Raw genomic sequence first — 18,253 nt, forward strand, 5'->3', positions numbered from 1 at the left:
GATCACAACGTGATTTATAGTTTTAGAATATACATACAATGTGCGAATTTCATAAAATTTGGAGACTGCATCAATCCAATCGAAAATTTTGCGCGCCAGCCTAAAACCGAAAAACGACATTTTGAGCCCCAAAACAGTCCCGAATGGCCGAAATAACATCGTCGGTGATCACAAAGTGATTGATAGTTTTAGCATATACATAAGATGTGCGAATTTCGTTCAATTCGGAGACTTGATCATTCCACCCGAAAAGTTCGTGCGCCAGCCCAAAACCGAAAAACGACATTTTGAGCCCCTAAACAGTCTCGAATGGCCGAAATAACATCGTCGGTAATCACGAAGTGATTTATAGTTTCGGCATATACATAAGATGTGCGATTTTCTTCCAATTCCGAGACTGCATCATTCCACCCGAAAAGTTTGCGTGCCAGCCCAAAACGGAAAAACGACATTTTGAGCCCCTAAACAATCCCGAATGGCCGAAGTAACATCGTAGGTGATCACGAAGTGATTGATAGTTTTAGCATATACCTATAATGTGTGAATTTCGTCCAATTTGGAGACTGCATCATTCCACTCGAAAAGTTTGCGCGACAGCCCAAAACCGAAAAACGACATTTTGAGCCCCTAAACAGTCCCGAATGACCGAAATAACATCGTCGGTAATCACAAAGTGATTGATAGTTTTAGCATATACATACAATGTGAATTTCATCCAATTTGGAGACTGCATCATTCCACTCGAAAAGTTCGCGCGCCAGCCCAAAACCGAAAAACAACATTTTGAACCCCTAAACAGTCCCGAAAGGCCGAAATAACATCGTCGGTGATGACAATGTGGTTGATAGTTTTTGCATATACATACAATGTGCGAATTTCGTCCAATTTGGAGACTGCATCATTCAACTCGAAAAGTTCGCGCGCAAGCCCAAAACCGAAAAACGACATTTTGAGCCCCTGAACAGTCCCGAATGGCCGAAATAACATCGTCGGTGATCACGAAGTGATTTATAGTTTTAGCATATACTTACAATGTGCGAATTTCATCCAATTCAGAGACTGCATCATTCCACTCGAAAAGTTCGCGCGCCAGCGCAAAACCAAAAAACGACATTTTGAGCCCTAAACAGTCCCGAATGACCGAAATAACATCATAGGTGATCACGAAGTGATTTATAGTTTTAACATATACATACAATGTGTGAATTTCGTCCAATTTGTAGACTGCATCATTCGACTCGAAAAGTTCGCGCGCCAACCCAAAACCAAAAAACGACATTTTGATCCCCTAAACAGTACCGAATGGCCGAAATAACATAGTCTGTGATCACAAAGTGATTTATAGTTTTGAGCATATACATACAATGTGCAAATTTAGTCCAATTTGGGGACTGCATCATTCCACTGGAAAAGTTCGCGCGCCAGCCCAAAACCGAAAAAACGACATTTTGAAACCTTAAACAGTCCCGAATGGCCGAAATAACATCGTCGGTGATCACGAAGTGATTGATAGTTTTAGCATATACATACAATGTGCGAATTTCATCCAATTCGGAGACTGCATTATTCCACCCGAAAAGTTCGTGCGCTAGCCCAAAACCGAAAAACGACATTTTGAGCCCCTAAATAGTCCCGAATGGCCGAAATAACATCGTCGGAGATCACGAAGTGATTTATAGTTTTAACATATACATACAATGTGCGAATTTCATCCAATTCAGAGACTGCATCATTCCACACGAAAAGTTCGCGCGCCAGCCCTAAACCGAAAAACAACATTTTGAGCCCTAAACAGTCCCGAATGGCCGAAATAACATCGTAGGTGATCACGAAGTGATTTATAGTTTTAGCATATAGATACAATGTGTGAATTTCGTCCAATTTGGAGACTGCATCATTCGACTCGAAAAGTTCGGGCGCCAACCCAAAACCGAAAAACGACATTTTGAGCCCCTAAACAGTTCCGAATAGCCGAAATAACATCGTCGGTGATCACAAAGTGATTTATAGTTTTAGCATATACATACAATGTGCAAATTTCGTCCAATTTGGGGACTGCATCATTCCACTGGAAAAGTTCGCGCGCCAGCCCAAAACCGAAAAAACGACATTTTGAGCCCCTAAACAGTCCCGAATGGCCGAAATAACATCCTCGGTGATCACGAAGTGATTGATAGTTTTACAATATACATACAATTTGTGAATTTCATCCAATTCGGAGACTGCATCATTCCACCCGAAGAGTTCGTGCGCTAGCCTACAACCGAAAAACGACATTTTGAGCCCCTAAACAGTCCCGAATTGCCGAAATAACATCGTCGGTGATCACAAAGTGATTTATAGTTTTAGCATATACATAAGATGTGTGAATTTCGTCCAATTCCGAGACTGCATCATTCCACCCGAAAAGTTTGCCTGCCAGCCCAAAACCGAAAAACGACATTTTGAGCCCCTAAACAGTCCCGAATGGCCGAAGTAACATCGTCGGTGATCACGAAGTTATTGATAGTTTTAGCATATACATATAATGTGTGAATTTCGTCCAAGTTGGAGACTGCATTATTCCACTCGAAAAGTTTGCGCGCCAGCCCAAAACCGAAAAACGACATTTCGAGCCCCTAAACAGTCCCGAATGGCCGAAATAACATCGTCGGTGATCACAAAGTGATTGATACTTTTAGCATATACATACAATGTGAATTTCATCCAATTTGGAGACTGCATCATTCCACTCGAAAAGATCGCGCGCCAGCCCTAAACCGAAAAACGACATTTTGAACCCCTAAACAGTCCCGATTGGCCGAAATAACATCGTCGGTGATGACAATGTGATTGATAGTTTTTGCATATACATACAATGTGCGAATTTCGTCCAATTTGGAGACTGCATCATTCCAATTTGGGGACTGCATCGTTCCACTGGAAAAGTTCGCGCGCCAGCCCAAAACCGAAAAAACGACATTTTGAGCCCCTAAACAGTCCCGAATGGCCGAAATAACATCCTCGGTGATCACAAAGTGATTGATAGTTTTAGCATATACATACAATATGTGAATTTCATCCAATTCGGAGACTGCATCATTCCACCCGAAAAGTTCGCGAGCCAGCCCAAAACCGAAAAACGACATTTTGAGCCCCTAAACAATCCTGAATGGCCGAAATAACATCGTCGGTGATCACAAAGTGATTTATAGTTTTAGCATATACATAAGATGTGTGAATTTCGTCCAATTCCGAGACTGCATCATTCCACCCGAAAAGTTTGCCTGCCAGCCCAAAACCGAAAAACGACATTTTGAGCCCCTAAACCGTCCCGAATGGCCGAAGTAACATCGTCGGTGATCACGAAGTGATTGATAGTTTTAGCATATACATATAATGTGTGAATTTCGTCCAAGTTGGAGATTGCATTATTCCACTCGAAAAGTTTGCGCGCCAGCCCAAAACCGAAAAACGACATTTCGAGCCCCTAAACAGTCCCGAATGTCCGAAATAACATCGTCGGTGATCACAAAGTGATTGATAGTTTTAGCATATACATACAATGTGAATTTCATCCAATTTGAAGACTGCATCATTCCACTCGAAAAGTTCGCGCGCCAGCCCAAAACCGAAAAACGACATTTTGACCCCCTAAACAGTCCCGCATGGCCAAAATAACATCGTCGGTGATCACGAAGTGATTTATAGTTTTAGCATATACATAAGATGTACGAATTTCTTTCAATTCGGAGACTGCATCATTCCACCCGAAAAGTTCGCGCGCCAGCCCAAAACCGAAAAACGAGATTTTGAGCCCCTAAACAGTCCTGAATGGCCGAAATAACATCGTCGGTGATGACAATGTGATTGATAGTTTTAGCATATATATACAATGTGCGAATTTCGTCCAATTTGGAGACTGTATCATTCTACTCGAAAAGTTTGTGCGCCAGCCCAAAACCGAAAAACGAAATTTTGAGCCCCTAAACAGTCCCGAATGGCCGAAATAACATCGTCGGTGATCACAAAGTGATTGATAATTTTAGCATATACATACAATGTGCGAATTTCATCCAATTTGGAGACTGCATCATTCCACTTGAAAAGTACGCGCGCCAGCCCAAAACCGAAAAACGACATTTTGAGCCCCTAAACAGACCCGAATGGCCGAAATAACATCGTCGGTGATCACGAAGTGATTGATAGTTTTACCATATACATACAATGTGTGAATTTCGTCCAATTTGGAGACTGCATCATTCCACTCGAAAAGTTCGCGCGCCAGCCGAAAACCGAAAAACGTCATTTTGAGAGCCTAAACAGTCCCGAATGGCCGAAATAACATCGTCGGTGATCACAACATGATTTATAGTTTTAGGATATACATACAATGTGCGAATTTCATCCAATTTGGAGACTGCATCATTCCAATCGAAAAATTCGCGCGTCAGTCCAAAACCGAAAATCGACATGTTGAGCCCCTAAACAGTCTCGAATGGCGGAAATAACATCGTCAGTGATTACAATGTGATTTACAGTTTTAGCATATACATAAGATGTGTGAATTTCGTCCAAATCGGAGACTGCATCATTCCACTCGAAAAGTTCTCGCGCCAGCCCAAAACCGAAAAACGACATTTTGAGCCCCTAAACAGTCCAGAATGGCCAAAATAACATCGTCGGTGATCACGAAGTGATTTATAGTTTTTCCATATACATAAGATGTGCGAATTTCGTTAAATTCGGAGACTGCATCATTCCACTCGAAAAGTTCGCGCGCCAGCCCAAAACCGAAAAACGTCTTTTTGAGCCCCTAAACAGTCACGAATGGCCGAAATAACATCGTCGGTGATCACAACGTGATTTATAGTTTTAGAATATACATACAATGTGCGAATTTCATCCAATTTGGAGACTGGATCAATCCAATCGAAAATTTCGCGCGCCAGCCTAAAACCGAAAAACGACATTTTGAGCCCCTAAACAGTCCCGAATGGCCGAAATAACATCGTCGGTGATCACAAAGTGATTGATAGTTTTAGCATATACATAAGATGTGCGAATTTCGTTCAATTCGGAGACTGCATCATTCCACCCGAAAAGTTCGTGCGCCAGCCCAAAACCGAAAAACGACATTTTGAGCCCCTAAACAGTCTCGAATGGCCGAAATAACATCGTCGGTAATCACGAAGTGATTTATAGTTTTGGCATATAAATAAGATGTGCGATTTTCTTCCAATTCCGAGACTGCATCATTCCACCCGAAAAGTTTGCGTGCCAGCCCAAAACGGAAAAACGACATTTTGAGCCCCTAAACAATCCCGAATGGCCGAAGTAACATCGTAGGTGATCACGAAGTGATTGATAGTTTTAGCATATACATATAATGTGTGAATTTCGTCCAATTTGGAGACTGCATCATTCCACTCGAAAAGTTTGCGCGACAGCCCAAAACCGAAAAACGACATTTTGAGCCCCTAAACAGTCCCGAATGGCCGAAATAACATCGTCGGTAATCACAAAGTGATTGATAGTTTTAGCATATACATACAATGTGAATTTCATCCAATTTGGAGACTGCATCATTCCACTCGAAAAGTTCGCGCGCCAGCCCAAAACCGAAAAACAACATTTTGAACCCTAAACAGTCCCGAAAGGCCGAAATAACATCGTCGGTGATGACAATGTGGTTGATAGTTTTTGCATATACATACAATGTGCGAATTTCGTCCAATTTGGAGACTGCATCATTCAACTCGAAAAGTTCGCGCGCCAGCCCAAAACCGAAAAACGACATTTTGAGCCCCTGAACAGTCTCGAATGGCCGAAATAACATCGTCGGTGATCACGAAGTGATTTATAGTTTTAGCATATACTTACAATGTGCGAATTTCATCCAATTCAGAGACTGCATCATTCCACTCGAAAAGTTCGCGCGCCAGCGCAAAACCAAAAAACGACATTTTGAGCCCTAAACAGTCCCGAATGACCGAAATAACATCATAGGTGATCACGAAGTGATTTATAGTTTTAACATATACATACAATGTGTGAATTTCGTCCAATTTGTAGACTGCATCATTCGACTCGAAAAGTTCGCGCGCCAACCCAAAACCAAAAAACGACATTTTGATCCCCTAAACAGTACCGAATGGCCGAAATAACATAGTCTGTGATCACAAAGTGATTTATAGTTTTGAGCATATACATACAATGTGCAAATTTAGTCCAATTTGGGGACTGCATCATTCCACTGGAAAAGTTCGCGCGCCAGCCCAAAACCGAAAAAACGACATTTTGAAACCTTAAACAGTCCCGAATGGCCGAAATAACATCGTCGGTGATCACGAAGTGATTGATAGTTTTAGCATATACATACAATGTGCGAATTTCATCCAATTCGGAGACTGCATTATTCCACCCGAAAAGTTCGTGCGCTAGCCCAAAACCGAAAAACGACATTTTGAGCCCCTAAATAGTCCCGAATGGCCGAAATAACATCGTCGGAGATCACGAAGTGATTTATAGTTTTAACATATACATACAATGTGCGAATTTCATCCAATTCAGAGACTGCATCATTCCACACGAAAAGTTCGCGCGCCAGCCCTAAACCGAAAAACGACATTTTGAGCCCTAAACAGTCCCGAATGGCCGAAATAACATCGTAGGTGATCACGAAGTGATTTATAGTTTTAGCATATAGATACAATGTGTGAATTTCGTCCAATTTGGAGACTGCATCATTCGACTCGAAAAGTTCGCGCGCCAACCCAAAACCGAAAAACGACATTTTGAGCCCCTAAACAGTTCCGAATAGCCGAAATAACATCGTCGGTGATCACAAAGTGATTTATAGTTTTAGCATATACATACAATGTGCAAATTTCGTCCAATTTGGGGACTGCATCATTCCACTGGAAAAGTTCGCGCGCCAGCCCAAAACCGAAAAAACGACATTTTGAGCCCCTAAACAGTCCCGAATGGCCGAAATAACATCCTCGGTGATCACGAAGTGATTGATAGTTTTACAATATACATACAATTTGTGAATTTCATCCAATTCGGAGACTGCATCATTCCACCCGAAAAGTTCGTGCGCTAGCCTACAACCGAAAAACGACATTTTGAGCCCCTAAACAGTCCCGAATTGCCGAAATAACATCGTCGGTGATCACAAAGTGATTTATAGTTTTAGCATATACATAAGATGTGTGAATTTCGTCCAATTCCGAGACTGCATCATTCCACCCGAAAAGTTTGCCTGCCAGCCCAAAACCGAAAAACGACATTTTGAGCCCCTAAACAGTCCCGAATGGCCGAAGTAACATCGTCGGTGATCACAAAGTGATTGATAGTTTTAGCATATACATATAATGTGTGAATTTCGTCCAAGTTGGAGACTGCATTATTCCACTCGAAAAGTTTGCGCGCCAGCCCAAAACCGAAAAACGACATTTCGAGCCCCTAAACAGTCCCGAATGGCCGAAATAACATCGTCGGTGATCACAAAGTGATTGATAGTTTTAGCATATACATACAATGTGAATTTCATCCAATTTAGAGACTGCATCATTCCACTCAAAAAGATCGCGCGCCAGCCCTAAACCGAAAAACGACATTTTGAACCCCTAAACAGTCCCGATTGGCCGAAATAACATCGTCGGTGATGACAATGTGATTGATAGTTTTTGCATATACATACAATGTGCGAATTTCGTCCAATTTGGAGACTGCATCATTCCAATTTGGGGACTGCATCGTTCCACTGGAAAAGTTCGCGCGCCAGCCCAAAACCGAAAAAACGACATTTTGAGCCCCTAAACAGTCCCGAATGGCCGAAATAACATCCTCGGTGATCACGAAGTGATTGATAGTTTTAGCATATACATACAATATGTGAATTTCATCCAATTCGGAGACTGCATCATTCCACCCGAAAAGTTCGCGCGCCAGCCTAAAACCGACAAACGACATTTTGAGCCCCTAAACAATCCCGAATGGCCGAAATAACATCGTCGGTGATCACAAAGTGATTTATAGTTTTAGCATATGCATAAGATGTGTGAATTTCGTCCAATTCCGAGACTGCATCATTCCACTCGAAAAGTTTGCCTGCCAGCCCAAAACCGAAAAACGACATTTTGAGCCCCTAAACAGTCCCGAATGGCCGAAGTAACATCGTCGGTGATCACGAAGTGATTGATAGTTTTAGCATATACATATAATGTGTGAATTTCGTCCAAGTTGGAGATTGCATTATTCCACTCGAAAAGTTTGCGCGCCAGCCCAAAACCGAAAAACGACATTTCGAGCCCCTAAACAGTCCCGAATGGCCGAAATAACATCGTCGGTGATCACAAAGTGATTGATAGTTTTAGCATATACATACAATGTGAATTTCATCCAATTTGGAGACTGCATCATTCCACTCGAAAAGTTCGCGCGCCAGCCCAAAACCGAAAAACGACATTTTGACCCCCTAAACAGTCCCGCATGGCCAAAATAACATCGTCGGTGATCACGAAGTGATTTATAGTTTTAGCATATACATAAGATGTGCGAATTTCTTTCAATTCGGAGACTGCATCATTCCACCCGAAAAGTTCGCGCGCCAAACCAAAACCGAAAAACGACATTTTGAGCCCCTAAACAGTCCTGAATGGCCGAAATAACATCGTCGGTGATGACAATGTGATTGATAGTTTTAGCATATATATACAATGTGCGAATTTCGTCCAATTTGGAGACTGTATCATTCCACTCGAAAAGTTCGTGCGCCAGCCCAAAACCGAAAAACGAAATTTTGAGCCCCTAAACAGTCCCGAATGGCCGAAATAACATCGTCGGTGATCACAAAGTGATTGATAATTTTAGCATATACATACAATGTGCGAATTTCATCCAATGTGGAGACTGCATCATTCCACTTGAAAAGTACGCGCGTCAGGCCAAAACCGAAAAACGACATTTTGAGCCCCTAAACAGACCCGAATGGCCGAAATAACATCGTCGGTGATCACGAAGTGATTGATAGTTTTAGCATATACATACAATGTGTGAATTTCGTCCAATTTGGAGACTGCATCATTCCACTCGAAAAGTTCGCGCGCCAGCCGAAAACCAAAAAAACGTCATTTTGAGCGCCTAAACAGTCCCGAATGGCCGAAATAACATCGTCGGTGATCACAACATGATTTATAGTTTTAGGATATACATACAATGTGCGAATTTCATCCAATTTGGAGACTGCATCATTCCAATCGAAAAATTCGCGCGTCAGCCCAAAACCGAAAATCGACATGTTGAGCCCCTAAACAGTCTCGAATGGCGGAAATAACATCGTCAGTGATTACAATGTGATTTCCAGTTTTAGCATATACATAAGATGTGTGAATTTCATCCAAATCGGAGACTGCATCATTCCACTCGAAAAGTTCTCGCGCCAGCCCAAAACCGAAAAACGACATTTTGAGCCCCTAAACAGTCCCGAATGGCCGAAATTACATCGTCGGTGATCACGAAGTGATTTATAGTCTTAGCATATACATAATACGTGCGAATTTCGTCCAATTCGGAGACTGCATCATTCACCCGTAAAGCTCGCGCGCCAGCCTTAAACCGAAAAACGACATTTTGAGCCCCTAAACAGTCCCGAATGGCCGAAATAACATCGTCGGTGATCACGAAGTGATTTATAGTTTTTCCATATACATAAGATGTGCGAATTTCGTTAAATTCGGAGACTGCATCATTCCACTCGAAAAGTTCGCGCGCCAGCCCAAAACCGAAAAACGTCTTTTTGAGCCCCTAAACAGTCACGAATGGCCGAAATAACATCGTCGGTGATCACAACGTGATTTATAGTTTTAGAATATACATACAATGTGCGAATTTCATCCAATTTGGAGACTGCATCAATCCAATCGAAAATTTCGCGCGCCAGCCTAAAACCGAAAAACGACATTTTGAGCCCCTAAACAGTCTCGAATGGCCGAAATAACATCGTCGGTAATCACAAAGTGATTTATAGTTTTGGCATATACATAAGATGTGCGATTTTCGTCCAATTCCGAGACTGCATCATTCCACCCGAATAGTTTGCGTGCCAGCCCAAAACGGAAAAACGACATTTTGAGCCCCTAAACAATCCCGAATGGCCGAAGTAACATCGTAGGTGATCACGAAGAGATTGATAGTTTTAGCATATACATATAATGTGTGAATTTCGTCCAATTTGGAGATTGCATCATTCCACTCGAAAAGTTTGCGCGATAGCCCAAAACCGAAAAACGACATTTTGAGCCCCTAAACAGTCCCGAATGGCCGAAATAACATCGTCGGTGATCACAAAGTGATTGATAGTTTTAGCATATACATACAATGTGAATTTCATCCAATTTGGAGACTGCATCATTCCACTCGAAAAGTTCGCGCGCCAGCCCAAAACCGAAAAACAACATTTTGAACCCCTAAACAGTCCCGAAAGGCCGAAATAACATCGTCGGTGATGACAATGTGGTTGATAGTTTTTGCATATACATACAATGTGCGAATTTCGTCCAATTTGGAGACTGCATCATTCAACTCGAAAAGTTCGCGCGCCAGCCCAAAACCGAAAAACGACATTTTGAGCCCCTGAACATTCCCGAATGGCCGAAATAACATCGTCGGTGATCACAAAGTGATTTATAGTTTTAGCATATACTTACAATGTGCGAATTTCATCCAATTCAGAGACTGCATCATTCCACTCGAAAAGTTCGCACGCCAGCGCAAAACCAAAAAACGACATTTTGAGCCCTAAACAGTCCCGAATGACCGAAATAACATCATAGGTGATCACGAAGTGATTTATAGTTTTAACATATACATACAATGTGTGAATTTCGTCCAATTTGTAGACTGCATCATTCGACTCGAAAAGTTCGCGCGCTAACCCAAAACCGAAAAACGACATTTTGAGCCCCTAAACAGTTCCGAATAGCCGAAATAACATCGTCGGTGATCACAAAGTGATTTATACTTTTAGCATATACATACAATGTGAATTTCATCCAATTTGGAGACTGCATCATTCCACTCGAAAAGTTCGCGCGCCAGCCCAAAACCGAAAAACGACATTTTGACCCCCTAAACAGTCCCGCATGGCCAAAATAACATCGTCGGTGATCACGAAGTGATTTATAGTTTTAGCATATACATAAGATGTGCGAATTTCTTTCAATTCGGAGACTGCATCATTCCACCCGAAAAGTTCACGCGTCAGCCCAAAACCGAAAAACGACATTTTGAGCCCCTAAACAGTCCTGAATGGCCGAAATAACATCGTCGGTGATGACAATGTGATTGATAGTTTTAGCATATATATACAATGTGCGAATTTCGTCCAATTTGGAGACTGTATCATTCCACTCGAAAAGTTCGTGCGCCAGCCCAAAACCGAAAAACGAAATTTTGAGCCCCTAAACAGTCCCGAATGGCCGAAATAACATCGTCGGTGATCACAAAGTGATTGATAATTTTAGCATATACATACAATGTGCGAATTTCATCCAATGTGGAGACTGCATCATTCCACTTGAAAAGTACGCGCGTCAGGCCAAAACCGAAAAACGACATTTTGAGCCCCTAAACAGACCCGAATGGCCGAAATAACATCGTCGGTGATCACGAAGTGATTGATAGTTTTAGCATATACATACAATGTGTGAATTTCGTCCAATTTGGAGACTGCATCATTCCACTCGAAAAGTTCGCGCGCCAGCCGAAAACCAAAAAAACGTCATTTTGAGCGCCTAAACAGTCCCGAATGGCCGAAATAACATCGTCGGTGATCACAACATGATTTATAGTTTTAGGATATACATACAATGTGCGAATTTCATCCAATTTGGAGACTGCATCATTCCACTCGAAAAATTCTCGCGACAGTCCAAAACCGAAAAACGACATTTTGAGCCCCTAAACAATCCTGAATTGCCGAAATAACATCGTAAGTGGTCACGAAGTGATTTATAGTTTTAGCATATACATACAATGTGTGAATTTCGTCCAATTTGGAGACTGCATCATTCCACTCGAAAAGTTCGCGCGCCAACCCAAAACCAAAAAAACGTCTTTTTGAGCCCCTAAACAGTTACGAATGGCCGAAATAACATCATCGGTGATCACAAAGTGATTTATAGTTTTAGAATATACATACAATGTGAAAATTTCGTCCAATTTGGGGACTGCATCATTCCACCCAAAAAGCTCGCGCGCCAGCCTAAAACCGAAAAACGACATTTTGAGCCCCTAAACAGTCCCGAATGGCGGAAATAACATCGTCGGTGATCACGAAGTGATTTATAGTTTTAGCGTATACATAAGACGTGTGAATTTTGTCCAAATCGGAGACTGCATCATTCCACTCGAAAAGTTCTCGCGCCAGCCCAAAACCGAAAAACGACATTTTGAGACCTTAAACAGTCCCGAATGATCGAAATAACATCGTCGGTGATCACGAAGTGATTTATAGTTTAACATATACATAAGATGTGTGAATTTCGTCCAAATTGGAGATTGCATCATTCCACTCGAAAAGTTCTCGCGCCAGCCCAAAACCAAAAAAACGATATTTTGAGCCCCTAAACTGTACCGAATAGCGGAAATAACATCGTCGGTGATCACGAAGTGATTTATAGTTTTAGCATATACATAAGATGTGTGAATTTCGTCGAATTCGGAGACTGCATCATTCCACTCGAAAAGTTCTCGCGCCAGCCCAAAACCGAAAAACGACATTTTGAGCCCTTAAACAGTCCCGAATGACCGAAATAACATCGTCGGTGATCACTAAGTGATTTATAGTCTTATCATATACATAAGATGTGCGAATTTCGTCCAATTCGGAGACTGCATCATTCCACCCGTAAAGCTCGCGCGCCAGCCCAAAATCGAAATACGACATTTTGAGCCCCTAAAAGTCTCGAATGGCCGAAATAACATCGTCGGTGATGACAAAGTGATTTATAGTTTTAGCATATACATAAGATGTGTGAATTTCGTCCAATTCAGAGACTGCATCATTTCACTCGAAAAGTTCTCGTGCCAGCACAAAACCGAAAAACGACATTTTGAGCCCTTAAACAATCCCGAATGACCGAAATAACATCGTCGGTGATCACTAAGTGATTTATAGTCTTAGCATATACATAAGATGTGCGAATTTCGTCCAATACGGAGACTGCATCATTTCAATCGGAAAGTTCGCGTGCCATCCCAAAACCGAAAAACGACATTTTGAGCCCCTAAACAGTCCCAAATGGCGGAAATAACATCGTCGGTGATCACACAGAGTGATTTATAGTTTTAGCATATACATAAGATGTGTGAATTTCATCCAATTCGGAGACTGCATCATTCCACTCGAAAAGTTCTCGCGCCAGCCCAAAACCGAAAAACGATATTTTGAGCCCTTAAACAGTCCCGAATGAGCGAAATAACATCGTCGGTGATCATGAAGTTATTTATAGTTTTAGCATATACATAAGATGTGTGAATTTCGTCCAATTCGGAGACTGCATCATTCCACTCGAAAAGTTCGCGAACCAGCCCAAAACCGAAAAACGTCATTTTGAGCGCCTAAATAGTCCCGAATGGCCGAAATAACATCGTCGGTGATCACAACACGATTTATAGTTTTAGAATATACATACAATGTGCGAATTTCATCCAATTTTAAGACTGAATTATTCCAATCGGAAAGTTCGCGTGCCATCCCAAAACCGAAAAACGACATTTTGAGCCCCTAAACAGTCCCGAATGGCGGAAATAACATCGTCAGTGATCACAGAGTGATTTATAGTTTTAGCATATACATCAGACGTGTGAATTTCATCCAATTCGGAGACTGCATCATTCCACTCGAAAAGTTCTCGCGCCAGCCCAAAACCGAAAAACGATATTTTGAGCCCTTAAACAGTCCCGAATGATCGAAATAACATCGTCGGTGATCACGAAGTTATTTATAGTTTTAGCATATACATAAGATGTGTTAATTTCGTCCAATTCGGAGACTGCATCATTCCACTCGAAAAGTTCTCGCGCCAGCCCAAAACCGAAAAACGTCATTTTGAGCCCCTAAACAGTCCCGAATAGCGGAAATAACGTCGTCGGTGATCACAAAGTGATTTATAGTTTTAGCATATACATAAGATGTGTGAATTTCGTCCAATTCGGAGACTGCATCATTCCACTCGAAAAGTTCTCGCGCCTGCCCAAACTCGAAAAACGACATTTTGAGCCCCTAAACAGTCCCGAATGGCCGAAATAACATCGTCGGTGATCACAAAGTGATTTATAGTTTTAGCATATACATATGATGTGTGAATTTCGTCCAATTCGGAGACTACATCATTCCACTCGAAAAGTTCTCGCGCCAGCCCAAAACCGAAAAACGACATTTTTAGCCCTTAAAGAATCCCGAATGACCGAAATAACATCGTCGGTGATCACTAAGTGATTTATAGTCTCAGGATATACATAAGATGTGCGAATTTCGTCCAATTCGGAGACTGCATCATTCCACCCGTAAAGCTCGCGCGCCAGCCCATAACCGAAAAACGAAATTTTGAGCCCCTAAAAGTCCCGAATGGCCGAAATAACATCGTCGGTAATCACAAAGTGATTTATAGTTTTAGCATATACATAAGATGTGTGAATTTCGTCCAATTCGGAGACTACATCATTCCACTCGAAAAGTTCTCGCGCCAGCCCAAAACCGAAAAACGACATTTTGAGCCCTTAAACAATCCCGAATGACCGAAATAACATCGTCGGTGATCACTAAGTGATTTATAGTCTTAGCATATACATAAGATGTGCGAATTTCGTCCAATTCAGAGACTGCATTATTCCGCCCGTAAAGCTCGCGTGCCAGCCCAAAACCAAAAAACGACATTTTGAGCGCCTAAACAGTCCCGAATGGCCGAAATAACATCGTCGGTGATCACGAAGTGATTTATAGTTTTAGCATATACATACAATGTGCGAATTTCATCGAATTCAGAGACTGCATCATTCCACTCAATAAGTTCGCGCGCCAGCCCAAAGTCGAAAAACGACATTCTGAGCTCCTAAACAATCCCGAGTGGCCGAAATAGCATCGTCGGTGATCACAAAGTGATTTATTGTTTTAGCATATACATAAGATGTGCGAATTTCGTTATATTCGGAGACTGCATCATTCCACTCGAAAAGTTCGCACACTAGCCAAAAACCGAAAAACGTCATTTTGAGCACCTAAATAGTCCCGAATGGCCGAAATAACATCGTCGGTGATCACAACGTGATTTATAGTTTTAGAATAAATACAATGTGCGAATTTCATCCAATTTGGAGACTGAATTATTTCAATCGGAAAGTTCGCACGCCAGCCCATAGCCGAAAAAACGACATTTTGAGCCCCTAAATAGTCCCGAATGGTCGACATTACATCGTTGGTGATCACAAAGTGATTTATAGTCTTAGCATATACATAATATGTGCGAATTTCGTCCAATTCGGAGACTGCATCATTCCACCCGTAAAGCTCGCGCGCCAGCCCCAAACCGAAAAACGTCGGTGATCACGAAGTGATTTATAGTTATAGCATATACATAAGATGTGCGAATTTCGTTCAATTCAGAGACTACATCACTCCACTCGAAAAGTTCGCGCGCCAGCCCAAAACCGAAAAACGTCATTTTGAGCCCCTAAACAGTCCCGAATGGCCAAAATAACATCGTCGGTGATCACAACGTGATTTACCGTTTTAGAATATACATACAATGTGGGAATTTCATCCAATTTGGAGACTGCATCATTCCAATCAAAAAGTTCGCGCGCCAGCCTAAAACCAAAAAACGACATTTTGAGCCCCTAAACAGTCCCGAATGGCCGAAATAACATCGTCGGTGATCACAAAATGATAAATAGTTTTAACATATACATAAGATGTGCGAATTTCGTTCAATTCGGAGACTGCATCATTCCACCTGAAAACTTCGCGCGCTAGCCCAAAACCGAAAAACGACATTTTGAGCCCCTAAACAGTCCCGAATGGCCGAAATAACATCGTCGGTGATCATGAAGTGATTAATAGTTTTAGCATATACATACAATGTGCAAATTTCATCCAATTCGAAGACTGCATCATTCCACTCGAAAAGTTCGCGCGCCAGCCCAAAATCGAAAAACGACATTTTGAGCCCCTAAACAATCCCGAATGGCCCAAATAACATTGTCGGTGATCACAAAGTGTTTTATACTTTTAGCATATACATAAGATGTTTGAATTTCGTCCAATTCCGAGACTGAATCATTCCACCCGAAAAGTTCGTGCGCCAGCCGAAAACCAAAAAACGACATTTTGAGACCCTAAACAGTCCCGAATGGCCGAAATAACATCGTTGGTGATCACGTAGGGATTGATAGTTATAGCATATACATACAATGTGTGAATTCCGTCCAATTTGGAGACTGCACCATACACTCGAAAAGTTCGCGCGCCCGCCCAAAACCGAAAAACGACATTTTGAGCCATAAACAGTCCCGAATGGCCAAAACAACATCCTCGGTGATCACGAAGTGATTTATAGTTTTTGTATATACATAAGATGTGCGAATTTCGTTCATTTCGGAGACTTCATCATTCCACCCGAAAAGTTCACGCCAGCCCAAAACCGAAAAACAACATTTTGAGCCCCTAAACAGTCCTGAATGGCCAAAATAACATCGTTGATTATGACAATGTGATTGATAGTCATAGCATATACATACAATGTGCGAATTTCGTCGAATTTGGAGACTGCATCATTCCACTCGAAAAGTTCGTGCGCCAGCCTAAAACCGAAAAACGACATTTTGAGCCCCTAAACAATCCCGAATGGCGGAAATAACATTGCCGGTGATCACGAAGTGATTTATAGTTTTAGCATATACATAAGACGTTTGAATTTCGTCCAATTCGGAGACTGCATCATTCCACTCGAAAAGTTCTCGCGCCAGCCCAAAACCGAAAAACGACATTTTGAGCCCCTAAACAGTCCCGAATGGTCGACATTACATCGTCGGTGATCACAAAGTGATTTATAGTCTTAGCATATACATAATATGTGCGAATTTCGTCCAATTCGGAGACTGCATCATTCCACCCGTAAAGCTCGCGCGCCAGCCCCAAACCGAAAAACGACATTTTGAGCCCCTAAACAGTCCCAAATGGCCGAAATAACATCGTCGGTGATCACAACGTGATTGATAGTTATAGCATATACATAAGATGTGCGAATTTCGTTCAATTCGGAGACTGCATCACTCCACTCGAAAAGTTCGCGCGCCAGCCCAAAACCGAAAAACGTAATTTTGAGCCCCTAAACAGTCCCGAATGGCCGAAATAACATCGTCGGTGATCACAACTTGATTTATAGTTTTAGAATATACATACAATGTGCGAATTTCATCCAATTTGGAGACTGCATCATTTCAATCAAAAAGTTCGCGCGCCAGCCTAAAACCGAAAAACGACATTTTGAGCCCGTAAACAGTCCCGAATGGCCGAAATAACATCGTAAGTGATCACGAAGTGATTCATAGTTTATGCATATACATAATATGTGCGAATTTCGTCGAATTCGGAGACTGTATCATTCCACCCGAAAAGTTCGCGCGCATACCCAAAACCGAAAAACGACATTTTAAGCCCCTAAACAATCCCGAATGGCCGAAATAACATCGTCGGTGATCACAAAGTGATTGATAGTTTTAGCATATACATACAATGTGCGAATTTCGTCCAATTTGGATACTGCATCATTCCACTCGAAAAGTTCGCGCGCCAGCCCAAAACCGAAAATCGACATTTTGAGCCCCTAAACAGTCCCGAATGGCGGAAATTACATCGTCGGTGATCACGAAGTGATTGATAGTTTTAGCATATACATAATATGTGTGAATTTCGCCCAATTCGGAGACTGCATCATTCCACTGGAAAAGTTCGCTCGCCGGCCCAAAACCGAAAAACGACAATTTGAGCCCCTAAACAGTCCTGAATGGCCGAAATAACATCGTCGATGATCACAAAGTGATTTATAGTTTTAGTATATACATAAGATGTGCGAATTTCGTCCAATTCGGAGACTGCATCTTTCCACTCGAAAAATTCGGGCGCCAACCCAAAACCGAAAAACAACATTTATAGCCCCTAAACAGTCCCGAATGGCCGAAATAACATCGTCGGTGATCACGAAGT

This window comes from Lactuca virosa, chromosome 8 (assembly GCF_052849685.1).
Source record: "Lactuca virosa cultivar CGN04683 chromosome 8, Lactuca_virosa_CGN04683_v6, whole genome shotgun sequence".
In the NCBI taxonomy this organism is placed as follows: domain Eukaryota; kingdom Viridiplantae; phylum Streptophyta; class Magnoliopsida; order Asterales; family Asteraceae; genus Lactuca; species Lactuca virosa.